This window comes from Cyprinodon tularosa, unplaced genomic scaffold, assembly GCF_016077235.1.
Source record: "Cyprinodon tularosa strain WSP-4 unplaced genomic scaffold, ASM1607723v1 ctg93, whole genome shotgun sequence".
NCBI classification, from domain to species: domain Eukaryota; kingdom Metazoa; phylum Chordata; class Actinopteri; order Cyprinodontiformes; family Cyprinodontidae; genus Cyprinodon; species Cyprinodon tularosa.
Window position 1 is genome coordinate 507,215 of NW_024039707.1, and position 13,323 is coordinate 520,537.

General features: G+C 39.8%; 1 long non-coding RNA gene across 1 annotated transcript; it reads right to left on the reverse strand.

The window, feature by feature from the left end:
* Window positions 1-11,546: 11,546 nt before the first annotated feature.
* Window positions 11,547-13,090, reverse strand: LOC119776391. The gene is made up of 2 exons (XR_005279776.1): window positions 12,954-13,090; window positions 11,547-11,676 (listed from the first exon to the last, which is right to left on the reverse strand). It is a non-coding gene; the product is annotated as an uncharacterized LOC119776391 (long non-coding RNA).
* Window positions 13,091-13,323: the final 233 nt, after the last annotated feature.

The window sequence follows — 13,323 nt, forward strand, 5'->3', positions numbered from 1 at the left end:
TTTTTTTTTATAAACGCTTTTTGAGTATCCAACTATCTGCCTTGTCTGAATACTGGTTCCTCTGTTCTGATGTGTGATATAAAGTTGCTAATTTGTGTAAATTTAAAAGATCTGTGTAAACTAATTATTTTATTTAATATAATCTTCTTCTTCCCAATTTTATATTCTTTTTAAGGGCTTTTGAGCTGCTCTTTGATTTTGGGAACCCTGCCAGGGGCATTAAAACACCTGACAGCATAGCCTCTTGCATCATCCAGGTAATGAAACGCCTCCACCATGTTAAGGTGCCATTTTAAGGAGGGTTCAAATGGATTCTGGCAAACAATCCGGCGCCTACGGAGGGAGAAGCAGTACTTTGCTTACACTATTTCAAGTGGGAGTTGGGACCTTCTGACCCCGAATGATAACATTGTCGAACGGTGAATGGAACAGTTTTAGGATCCCCTCAATCTGGCTGATGGGACCTCCATGGTGGAAGAAGAGATGGGTGCTTGGGACCGGATTTGTTCATTACCCAGGCAGAAGCCTCTGATGTGGTCAAATATCTCCATGGTGGCAAAGCTTTGTGGGTCGATGAGATTTACCCCACTCTTACCTAACTCGGGCTGTTGTGGCCGACCCACCTCTTCAAGATTGTATGTAGGTTCGGAACAGTGTCTGTGGACTGGCAGAGTGGGGTGGTGGTTCCCCTCCATAGGAAGGGGGACCAGAGGTTTTGTTATAACTACTGTAAAGGGGGATCACACTTCTGAGACTCTCTTACCTAGGCCATGGCTTTGGACTCAATTCCGGCACATGCTGAACTAGTACAGGGCTGCCCTCTGTCATTAGCGAACCAGTTCAGAACCCTTATAGAAAATGCTATTTGAAGATGACATGTATGTGCTGGCTCCCTCCTGCCAAGATTTACTGCCTACACCGGGGCAGTTCACAGCTGACAGTAATGCAGCCAGAATGAGAATTAGCTCCTCCAAGTCCAAGGCCATGGTACTCAACTGTAAAAAGGTGGCTTGCCCTTATCAGGTTGGGGAAGAGTTCGTGCCTCAAATGGAGGTGTTTAAGTATCTTGGGTTCCTGTTAACAAGTGAGTGGAGAATGAAGCAAGAGATCAAAAGACAGATTATTGCAACTGCTGCAATAATGCAGACACTGCACCAGTCTGTTGTGGTGAAGGAGGAACTGACAAGAAGGCAAAGGTCTCAATTTACCAGTCGGTCTACGTTCCTACCCTCATCTATGGTCAGGAAATCTGGATCATTACCAAAAAAAAAAAAGGACAGAAGTGGATGAAATTAGCTGTCTCACACAGTGGATGAGCACTCCCTTAGAGATAGGGTGAGAGGACTCAGTTGAGGTGGCTCAGACATCTTTTTCAGATTACCCCTGGACACCTCCCTTGGAAGGTTTTCCAGGCACGTCCCACCAGGAGAAGGCCCAGGCTACAACCTAGGACAAGACATAGAAACTTTGTCTCTCAGTTGAGCTGGATGAGGTGTCTACAGAGAGGGAAGTCTGGGAGTCTCTGCTGAGACTGCTTCCCCGCGACCCGGTCAAGGATAAAGAGGATGACGAGTATGAGAACCTGTAATGCATTCTATGTAGGTCATAATATGAAATTTCAATTAAAGAATTGTCAAAGGCTTGGTGTATTCTTGATGCCTACGCACAGTTTGCACCGCCAAAATACGTCATTCTCCTGTTGACAGAATTTCCGCACTGCACATCTGGGAAAATGTGTAACTATGCAGACAGATCCGCGCGGAAAACATGGCGAGCGAGCTGCAGCTCCTGTTTGCGGGGTTTCGCAAATGTAAATATCTAGAGACATACTATGATTTTGCACATAAAGATCAACACCATCAATAGATTGTGGAAAAAAAACTTCTGGAAAGAAATGACTGTCCCTCTCAAACAGCATAAAGAGGCTTTGATAAAGTTGTAAATGGCAGCGTTTTCTAATTCCTCATTTAGTGCTGTGTTGTCAGCCTGCTGAAAGCCGCACAGACTATAAATGCTGCAGACGCTTTGACGTGAGGCTTATTTTCCATGCAGAATGTCCGTCCATCAAGCATAATGAGCCCTTAAGAGGTAAATGTCCAATTAAACTGGGCCAGCTTAGCGATTTCCATTTATTTTACTTAAACTAGAAGGGCCTGTGTGTCAAACTATACATTTATATTTTTCTTCTGAGATTATTGCAGTGTACGTTTTACTTATTATGAAGTACAAAAAAACCTTGAATATAAGCATAACATGAATAAATACTGCTCCACTCCTCTGAAAAAAAAAACATGACTCATGCATTATAACCTTACACTGAGTACCTTTTTCTTTAAAAAAAAGAAACTCATTTTAATATTTTACTTGGAGGTCTTTGAACAGTCAAGCTCCTTGGTGCAATTCTGCTCCTTTAAAACTGATGTTTTTAGGACTAAACTGGTTATACTAAAAGATGTTTTGCCCCTTTCTGTTCCCACATAATCAAGAACCAATGCACAACCCATAAAGAAAATGATGCATAAGTTTAATGTGGACAAACCTGGCTGGGATACACAGAATCCTGAGCTAAACCCTTGTTCCCAAACAACAGTCAATAATGCATCCTGTAATGTCGTCAGTGGGGAAAAAATGCCAGGAAAAGAAGCTGTGAATTGGTTTACAAGAGGTAATCTAAACACTTTGTCTGGCTAATAAATGTTGCAGCAAACCTTCTCCTAGCACGCTGCATTCAGTACCTCTCCACTTGCTCCCTTCTAAAACATCCAATATGCATATTTCCAGAAGTCATCCCACTGAAAAAATGATCAACAACCTTGTCTTTTTGCTTGAAATATCATATCCCCACTTTGGGTTTTCAGTATTGCGTATAGATGAACACTAGAACAATGCCCAGCAGGTGATTACAAAGTAGGCATGTTTGGCATTACAGCACAGCAGCAGACAAAAAAAAAACCTTTGAAGGAACCAGGATCTCGTCTGTCTACCCTTTACTATTTTCTGACAGTGTGTTTGGATGTAGCAGAGGAAAACTACCCTGTTTGGTTATCTGTCCAGGCCTTTTTACAACTGCCCCTCATCTGCCTTGTTGATTTAATCACACAGACCAACCAATTCCAGGAAAACAGGTGTTTGGACGTTAGCAGCTCGTTTTTTCTAATAATAATAAAACAAAAACATTTCAGTTCCACAAATTAAACCAGCACCACTTTTCTTTCCTTAAGCTGTGTCGTCGCTTTCACCATGAGGATCATATTTTTTTTCCCACCAATTTTAATGCATCACCTGAGTAATGTTAGCCTTTTCAAGTCCACCCTCTCTTTCTCTATTCCTGATTAAAAATGGTTATGCAGTGAGTGAAAGGTCGCAAGTTGTTATGGAAACAAGGCTGCTAACAAAAGCTGGACACATGGGTACAGAAAGTGGGGAGAGGGGAAAAAACAGAGAGGGAGATGTGCCTGAATAAATATGCAAAGAGGAGGACAGGGGCATGGAAAAAACAAAAAAACAAAACAGCAAGAGGTTTGAATAAATAAAAACATATGTGGAGAGAGAGGAGGAGGAAAAGGGAGAATGCCAGGTCTCCGAATGATGGCTCCATCTGCAATAATGAATAACAAAAGATAAGCCTGGGTTTTATCATTCTGGGAAGCAGATTTTGGAACAAAGGTGTGTAGTCCACTTTGACAGTGGGAGAATGCAACAGATAATAAGCGTGCCGCAGCTCGGAGATGCTAAAAAGCTCAGGTTGTGCATGGAAAGGCTGACTAAAAAGACTAAAATTATGTATCTGTGTATGTGTTTGAGTGCCTGAGCATCATCATCTTTCTGAGGGCTCATATTATGTTAACCACTCAGACTAACATCAAACACTCATACGCACACATGCTTCCGTGGAGGCATGGAGGTGCCAGCCATATAAATAGGATATCCCACAGCGAGAGATATAAAGAGAAAGGGACTGACAGAGAAAGGGAGAGTGAAAAAGAAGGGGGGAGAAACAAGATTATATATTCATGGAGTGAGAGAAAAGAAGGCGGGAGAGAGAGTAGAGTGCAGACTAAGGGAGGGGGTGAGGACACATAGATGTGAAAGGATCAATAAATGGCATAAAGTGTTTGTTCATTGATCTACTAATATGGGAGGGAAAGAAGGGGGCGGATAAATGCGCGAGGAGAGGACAGTTAGAAGCTGGAAGTTACAACTGTTAAAGCCACCAACAAGCTTCTGTCCTGATAACAACAATGCTGGTTGAATATTTGACCACAAATCTTATCAGTGACTGTAGAGTTTGTTTAATTTGATTGGGTCCAAGGCACAGACTGGGGTTTTGACCGCTGTTTGTAAATTTTTAATAGGGTTGACGGGAGGGTCATTTCCATCTATCTTGTTGTGTGTTTGACATCATTGTCCCATGGAAACCCCCTGATATGTTCAAATTTCAATTGTCTCGCTTTCTGTTTGATAAAAGTTGGATAATTTCCATCTGCTTTGACCAATGCACCATCCTCACAGCGTGATGCTGCCACCACACTTAGCAAATATTCTCCCGTCTGAAAGATACTCCTTCAAGGATACTTCTTAATATTGCAGTCAGCTCACTTAGGCCCCGTCCACACGAAGTCAAAACGAACACGAAACGCTAATATTTTCCAGAACGCTTGTCGTAAAGACGGAGACGTAAAATAAATGTGATCGATCACACGAATGCATGAAAACGCTGCAAAATGTAAGTAAGTAAGTAAACTTTATTTCTATAGCACTTTTCACAGACCAGGGTCACAAAGTGCTGCACAAATTTATAAAAGGTTTCTATAAATTAAAACAACATACAAAAACAGTAAACACAGTATTAAACTAAAAAACAAGTTTAAAAAAGTGGGTCTTTAGTTGTTTCTTAAAAGTGTCTATACAAACAAGAGAACGAATGTTAAAAGGTAGCTCATTCCAGAGGCGAGGCGCCACAGCTTTAAAAGATCTGTCTCCTCGGGTCTTAAAATGGGTCCGAGGAACCGTCAGCAAGTTCAAATTGGACGACCGAAGGTTCCTAATGGAAATGGAAAATGTATGCCAGGCCTGTAAGTGGCGCTGTGGTGCCAAAGCAAAAATAGGCGAAAACAGGCAACGAAATGTTGGGCATGCACAGTAATATTTATACAACAACTAAACCGGAAAACCAGAAAATGGCCCTGCGGGTCCATTTTCATGGTTCAGTCAAATTCAGGTGCTGAACTATGTCGTCGATATTGCTCTGTTCTTCCTGGAGATATTCCAGAAGAAGAAGATTCTGTTGTAAGCCTGACAGCAGGGTGAGTAGCATGAGCAGCAACCATTCAACACAGTACGGCGCCATTGTTGTTGTGATACTGTGTCGCGCATGCGTGTTTAGAGGCGACGCTATGACGCATGCGTGTAAGAAAAAAAATGCGGTTAGAGCTTAAAGATGGAAACGGGAAAACGGCGTTTCAAAATCTTCCCACTCTGAAGGCTTAATAAAAAAAAAAGATCGTTTACAGACCCCCGAAACGCCGGCTTCGTGTGGATGAGAGGCTGGTTTGGTGAAAAATGTGTGCGTTTAGGCCAGGGTTTGGCTTCGTGTGGACGGGGCCTTAATCTTTCTCTTGTCTGATCACAAAATCCTTTCTTCAGGACACCTTTACAATAAGGCCCACTCCACAATCTACATGTTAGCCTGTGTATAAGTGAGTTCAGGACAGATATCTGTAGTCCAACTCCTCCAAAGTGGGTGTTTGATCAAAAATGGTACCAAACAGATCAATAATTTAATAGTGAAAGGTGATTTTAAAGAGTTGTTTCATCAGTTTTTACATATCATTAATTTTAGATATCTTTTTTTCCTATTCAGAACATTTATGTTTTGCAGGTGATGTCCTTAATTTTGGGCTATATCTCATAAAAACATAATACACTCAACTAATTGCCCCCTCCATCTTGCAAAACCCCTAGAAATCATGACACTACTACTGCTGTTCCTCACAGGTGGGATGGAGTTCACAGGCTTTTACACTTCCCCCCCTTTTCGCCCAAATGAAACAATTATAATTATGACCAAACACTAAACTTTTTAATTTTATCAGAGCAAGGGGTGTTTTTTCAAAACTTTAAGTCTTTGTCTCTGTGTGTTTTTTGCAGACTGTAGTCTGGATTGTTTTCAGAATAATTTCACAGTGGATTATCACTCTCCCTAAAGTTTCCATCAACATCTTGTTGATTAGATATTCTTTGGACGTTCTCTTTCTATTTTTTTTTGCACTTTATATTAAACTAAACAATATGCTGGAAACAGAATTGAAATTGAACACTTCTGACATTCAAGCCAATTTTCTCAGAATGATCTTTTACACTTTTTACCTTTTACCCGACATCAAGTCCCACAGCAACAGCCACAGAGACCCTGAGAGGCTGATAACATATGTCAAGACTTACTGTAAGAGAGAGGCATGCTGCAAAAGAACGCAGGGCTGACAGAAAATAGACTAGTGTGTTTTATGTGAGTGTGTTAGAGAGAGATGAGGTGGGGGTAGACAAAAGTGTGCTCAAATAGCTGGGGGCAAGGTGACAGAGAGAGAAACGACTGAACGGGATAACAAGCTCAGAGAGGAGGGGTACTCTGGGTGGGTGTGTGTGTTTGGTGGAGTAAAAACAAGGAGGAAGGGGTGAGAGGGGAGTAGAAGTTGAGGAAAACGAAAACACAGAGAAAAGCAGGTGTGCTGTTAGGTTCGACCCTGTGGCCAATTAGGTCATAACGGTCCATGTCTCTGAGCTGTAACTGTACAAGTCAGTGTATGCATTAGTGTTAGTTCTGAGTGTGAGGCGGGTCTACTGGGGCACGCTGAAGAGCGCCTTCAGTTCAGAGGTTGGAGAAGCAGTTTTTCTAGCCGTCAGGACTCACACACCCTCATCCGTACCCACATCTGCTTTTTTTTTTTTTTCACCCCCTGCACACCAACAGCCGCCCCCTGTGTCATACGTGCACACTTAATGCACCACGTGTGGCAGTAAATTGTGCACGGATACACACATTTCTATGTTTTGATCTGTGGAGATAACACACGCACACACACACACACATTTGGAGGAAAGCCATTATGCTCTCAGGCTGGAGTGTTTGGATGGTATAATTGCAGTGACCAGTGAGGAGAAAGAGACAGAGGGAGGAGGGATGGAAAGAGGGATGATAGAAAAGAGAGGAGAGAGCTGACACTCTCAGCATGCTAATGCTGCGAGGCTGTACCCCCCCTCTATCTCTTTGTTTCTGTCTCTTTCTGCATTTCACAGGTGGAGCACTAGGATGGGGGGTGGGATTAAAAGGTAGAAAGAAAGAGAGATGGATATATAACAGGATGTAGCATTGTTATCTCTCTTTCACTGCCATCCCTCTATCCTCTTCAAGTACCCCGCAGTGGTCAAAACAAAGCCAAAGAGAGAGGCAGAGAGTGATACAGGGGGAGGTGGAAATAGGGGAAGAGGGAGGGTCGGTTTTTTCCATCCCTATAACAATAAAAGGATCATCTCTGCTTATCCTCTAATCTCATCCCTTCTTTTTTCTCTCTCCTCCAGCCTCTGCTATCGCTCTTTCCCCATGACCCCTCGTTTTCTCATCTGGTTTGGGGAAATGGCCACCCCTCCATCTGTTTCCAGTCCTCCTTTCATCCCCCTCTATCCTCTCTCCAGAGAAAGGATTCTGCTGTTTGCTTTTTGTTTTCTACCCCCCCTCTTCCTTTTTAACCAATAACTTTCCATCCACACTGAAACTACAGCAAAAAATAACTCATTTGTAAAGTATGTGAATTTTTTTTAACTTGTTTTATCCTTATGTGTTGCGTAAAAATACATTTACATTTATATTCCTCCCCATTGATTTAATACTTTGTAGAATCACGTTTCCCTGAAAGTAGAACTGCACTCCTTTTATGATGTCTCTCTATCGGTTATGCAAACCCTTTAGAAAAAGACCTTTGCCCATTATTCTTTGCAAAATATGGTTAGTCTATATCATCTGTTTATAGAATTTTAGAAGTTCTGCCATACGTTTTCAGTTGGATTTAAATCTGGACTTTGACTGGACCATTCTGACCATAATATATCTACATTTTACCCTTTTGTTTGCATTTCTTGCTATATTTCTAAAATCAGGGTCTAAATCTTTGCTCAAATCATCCTTAAGGCATGATGTTGCCACTACCGTGCTTTGGAAATGGTGTTATGGAGATAATGACTTTCTTCTTGTCGGTCCTCCATAAAGGTGGAGTTGTAAATAATAGCTGTCTGGATATCAGATTTCCTCAGCTTTTGATTTCTGGAGCTCCTACACAGTTAGAAAAAGCTACTAAGCTGATACTATGGTAACAGTCTTGCCATTTACACCACATAAGCATCTAACGATAAGTAAGTATGTCTTGAAATAAGTGTATTTTCACTTAATTTAAGGAGGTAAATAGAATGATAAGGAAATTGTATTTTTGTCCTTAAAATAGAACAACTAGATACTATGCACTTAAAAGAAGATAATTAAGTTTTTGTTTATTATTTTAAACATAAATCATCTTATTCTGATGGCAAATTGTCTGCCTTTTCTGCTCAACTTAGGGGAAATACACTTATTTTAAGAAAATTTGACCTATACTAAGATTTTGATGTTTGCATAGCACAATAGTTTGGACAGAGCTCTGTTTAAACAATCTTCTGTAACCTAACTCTGATTTAAACTTCTCCACACCTTCCTTCCTGATCTGTTTGAGGTGTTTGTTGTTCTCCATGATGCTGCTCGTTCACTCATGTTCTAATAAACATTTGAGGCCTTTACAAAGCAGGAGATTCATAGTAAAGTTATGCCACACAGGGAGACTCTTATGTCCTAAATAGGTATCTTCTATAGCAGCTGATTGAACTGGGCTCAGTTTAGGAAAGTCATGGTGAAGGCGGCAGCACACAGCTGTGCACCGCATATTCCAGATGTTCATTTTGAACAAAGTACTGTATGGTGGACTGTCTCAATCAACCAACTAAAATACACTACTTAGAATATGAATGATGTGAAAAGAAACTGATATGAATACCTTAGCAGACCTGTGACATAGTTTAATCACAAGGTGAAATAAAAAAATGTAATATTATAGCTATCTTACAAAAGATTGAACTAAAATAAGCTTTAATGAATTAATGAAAAACATAAGGTTGGGGTGGATCCTATTGGACTCTTAAAGTAAAAAAAAAAGAAAACAAAATCTCTCTCTATATATATATATATTTATACACTGTTATTTTGTTGCAATGTTTACATGTCTTTGCAGGTGATGAGACAGATTGAAGATGTTTTATCATTATCTCCCTTTTATCTCCTCTTTCTTTCAGCTTTTCTCCTGCTCCCTGCATGAATTAATAAATAAAGCAATTTATATGCATAAATCAAGCGGAACACTATGGCGATAGACGTATTGCTCCACTTGTGAAAGCAAAATCTGTTGGGCTCTTTTTGGCATCAAGACAATTATTCTTATTGACACATTGCCAGACAGGAAACTGTAAAAAAAAAAAGAAAAAAAGAAAAGAAAAAGAAAATTGAAGATTCTATGAATTAACACGTGGAATTATATACTTAACCAAAAATGGCGAAACAACTGAAAATATGTCTTATATTCTAGGTTCTTCAAAGTAGCAACCTTTTCCTTCCCAAATGTCCACTTTCAGGTTTAATAAGAGGGATTTTTTTGCCAGCAGTTGAGACCAGATAGTCCTACTGGATAGACTGTTAGAATTTGTATTATGGCAAGAAAAAATTGGCTAAATAAAGACTAGAAATTAAGCTTAAGTGAAAAATCAATCTGGAAGACTCTCATCAGCTTCACCTGATTCACCAGCAATATCCCTCATTCAGCTCCAGCCAATCAGCACGGGGGCAGCACCTTCTTCGAAGCCAATCATTTTGGCTGAACATCAACCTTTCATTTAGTTCCTGGCGTAGCTTTTCTCTCCCGCATGCAAGCAACCTTTCACCCACCTCTGCCCCATCTCCTCCTTCATTCTCAGGGAGTCCCACTCACCCTCTTATTCCACCCCAAGTGTCCGGGCCACGGGTAAACTACTCTAATCCTTTTCTAGGTTACTCTTCAAAGAATATGTTGATTCACATCTTCTTCCGGTTAAACAGAGTTTTCCTCTCCACTATTGCTACACTCATGCTCAGTGCGATGGACTGCAGAGTGTTAATGAGTCCTCGCAATCAGCTGGTTTTCCTTAGAAATATTTTGAAGAATATGATTGTGCTACCTGTATAAGTAAATCTAATATTTTTTAACTGCATCTTTTCTCTGTGTGAGCCTCACTAGGTTGTATATAGATTAGCTTATTCTTATTTAATGAGTTTTAAAGTGGTTCAAATCTTAAAACTGAAGCTTCGCTCACTATAAACCATCACAACCATCAACCGTCAGATCAATTCAGGTTTTACCGCTCTAAAATGTGGGACACTGCAAGCATCTGTGTCCAGTCTTTTTTTATTCCAGTTTTAGATATTGTATTTAATTGCAATGGAGGAAATTTGGATTTGTAACAAAAGGTATACAACCTTTTTCATCAGGATTAGGTCATATCTTAATGTATCTAATATTTAGTAGCACCAGAGAAATTCTGGTTTCTATTTCCTCACTAACCTGAGAAGCAGCCAGATATCACTCAGCATAAACTACCCAAAAGGAATGCATACATAACAGGCAGGTTTTATAATAGCTATTATCAATGTGATTTTCATGAAGGGTTTAGCTGAAAACCTGGCATGAAGTGGGTGTTTAAAGTTTTGATGATGCATCTCAAACCACTTCTATTAGTTATTTTTTAGCTTTCCTAGGAGAATGTTTTTTTTAGATGGTCTCTATGGAGGACTAATCCTGCCTTCATTAAAAACACATACATAAACAAATTACTCATGGATATGATCCATTCTTAAAATTATAGCTTGAAATGTTGGTGAAGATTCTCAGTCATCCAAGTGATAGTCATTCCAAAAAAGTAAAAAAAAAAAAAAATCTACTGGACTTTGTTTCCAAGATTGAAGACGTTTGCTTCCATGAATCTTTTTCAATTCAAAATGTCAGAATTAGCATTGAGTTTGGGCGTTGGTAGAGCATCACCACTGAGCTTCTCTCCTCTTTCCACCATGTCAGACTCACCACTGGTAAGTGATAATGGAGACAAGCATGCAGGACAGCCTTAAGTAAACATATCACCAGAATGATTGACAATTAGGAGGGCCATTTATTTAGACGATCCACCCAGCAAAAAAACATCCTCCACCATACCTTTAATAAAATCACATTGTATAAATGAGAAAAAAATAAGAACCTTGGAGAAAAACTGTCTTTAGCAGCCTTCAACTTAAGATGAGCATCTGTCGGAATATCCTGACCAATCAGCAGCCCTTTTATTACAGCATCTTTCTTTTTTTTATTAATCTGCATGCCTCCTTTTACTGAAACCATGCAATTACTTTCTAAAAGTTTAAATAACTGCAATCATCACAGAAGCAGGAATTAATTGCTTGAAATATTTATTGGGATTCATTTACCACTTATTCCTCTCCAACAGAATCTGTACCAGTCAATAAATCACTGCTGAGGAGTTGGGTCAGATGAGTTGGAAGAACTGGACAGGTTCTCATTTCTGAAGATGAACTTCTTCTCTATACTGCATACAGTACTCAAGACATCTGAATGATGAGCAGATACTGTGTTAGGTTCAAAATGTCGAGGCTTCACCCTCTCGTTGAGCCTCTAAGTATGCATGAGGCTCTTTTGTGCTGTGTTGCTGTTCCAGAATCTCCACACATGTCATGTTTGTCCTGAGCCCAGACAGGTCTCGACCTAGCGTGGAAAAACTGATACATCTTACGTCCAGTTTAAAATACCATTGTCAAACCGGAACTTTTAATCTCTACAAACAAACATTGAATGAAGCTTTTTTTTTTAATGAAGCTCTGTGAGTAAATTCTCCAGGGTTACAACATTCAGGTCTCTATTTTATTCTTATTGGACCACAGAGCTACATAATCAGGAACACTTACATCTTTTTTGTAAGCTATTTATGACTTTTTAGCTGAGTACATGTTTACCTCCATATTTGATTCACAGTGAAGAGCTGCCTCCTCCTCAATTCTCCAGATGCTCCTTTGAGATATCCCAATAATTACTCCAGCAGCTGTTTGCGCGCTTTCCATTGTACACTCAAGGCTTGTGTGATTTTTTACTGAAATCACAGCTCATTATCTAAGCTTTGGTTGTAACATGATATACGTTTATAACTAAAATATGCTGATCTCAAATAAACATCTATAAGGTTGCATCTAACCTGCAGACTATGATAACTGAAAGAAAACATCTTTACGATACCAATAGTTTAAAAAAATGAATTTCTCTAAATGGAATAAACCTGAGGCACCCCTAAAAAGATCGAAAGCAAAGCAGGTTTCAGTTGGATGACAATTACAGCTTGATGTTTACACCGAGACAGTTCTGTGAATAACTCTCAAAGCACTGGGAAAAGGCATCTGTAACAGCTAATTTTCCAAAACTGCAATCATCAGCCCTTTATACAGCATTTTTATTTTTTTCCCATAAAATATAGGGTGCAATTGCTTTGTTATTTGAATAATGCACAATACTTAAGTCTTTTAAATCATGACAAAATAAAAAAATCACATATCTGCATAGAAAATGTAAAAGTTTAAAAGGTGGCTGGGAACTAAAAGAAGTTTTGATCAGATTGGCAAGCTAACGGTGGTAAAATCAGAACCTCCACTCTCAAAGCATTTATGATGGTTATACACTATTTTAGAGCCTTTTCTATAGTTGCACTGTTACATTAAGATGATTTAGACTATATCTACTATATCATGCCTTATACAGTACTCTAAGTACCATCTGAATGATGGAGGTAGATACCTGACTGGGTTTGGTTCAAAGATGTCCCGCTTCCACCCCCTTCTGGCCTTCCTAAGGTAGTTGCTGAGGACTCCTGTTTGCTGCTGTGTTGCTCGTTCCAGAATCTCCACACATGTCATTGTTTTCCAGTGAGCCTCAGACAGAGTCTCTGGACTCTGCAGGGGAAAAACTTGAATTAACATCTTTACGTCCAGTTAAAAATACCATGCGTCAGAACCGGAACTTTAACCTCTTACAAACCAAACATTGAATGAAAGCTTTTTATTTTTAATGATGCTCTGTGAGAAAGTTTTCCAGGGTTTACAAACAATTCAGGTCTCTTTTTTATTCTTCTTATCGACCACAGAGCTCACATAAATCAGAACACTCG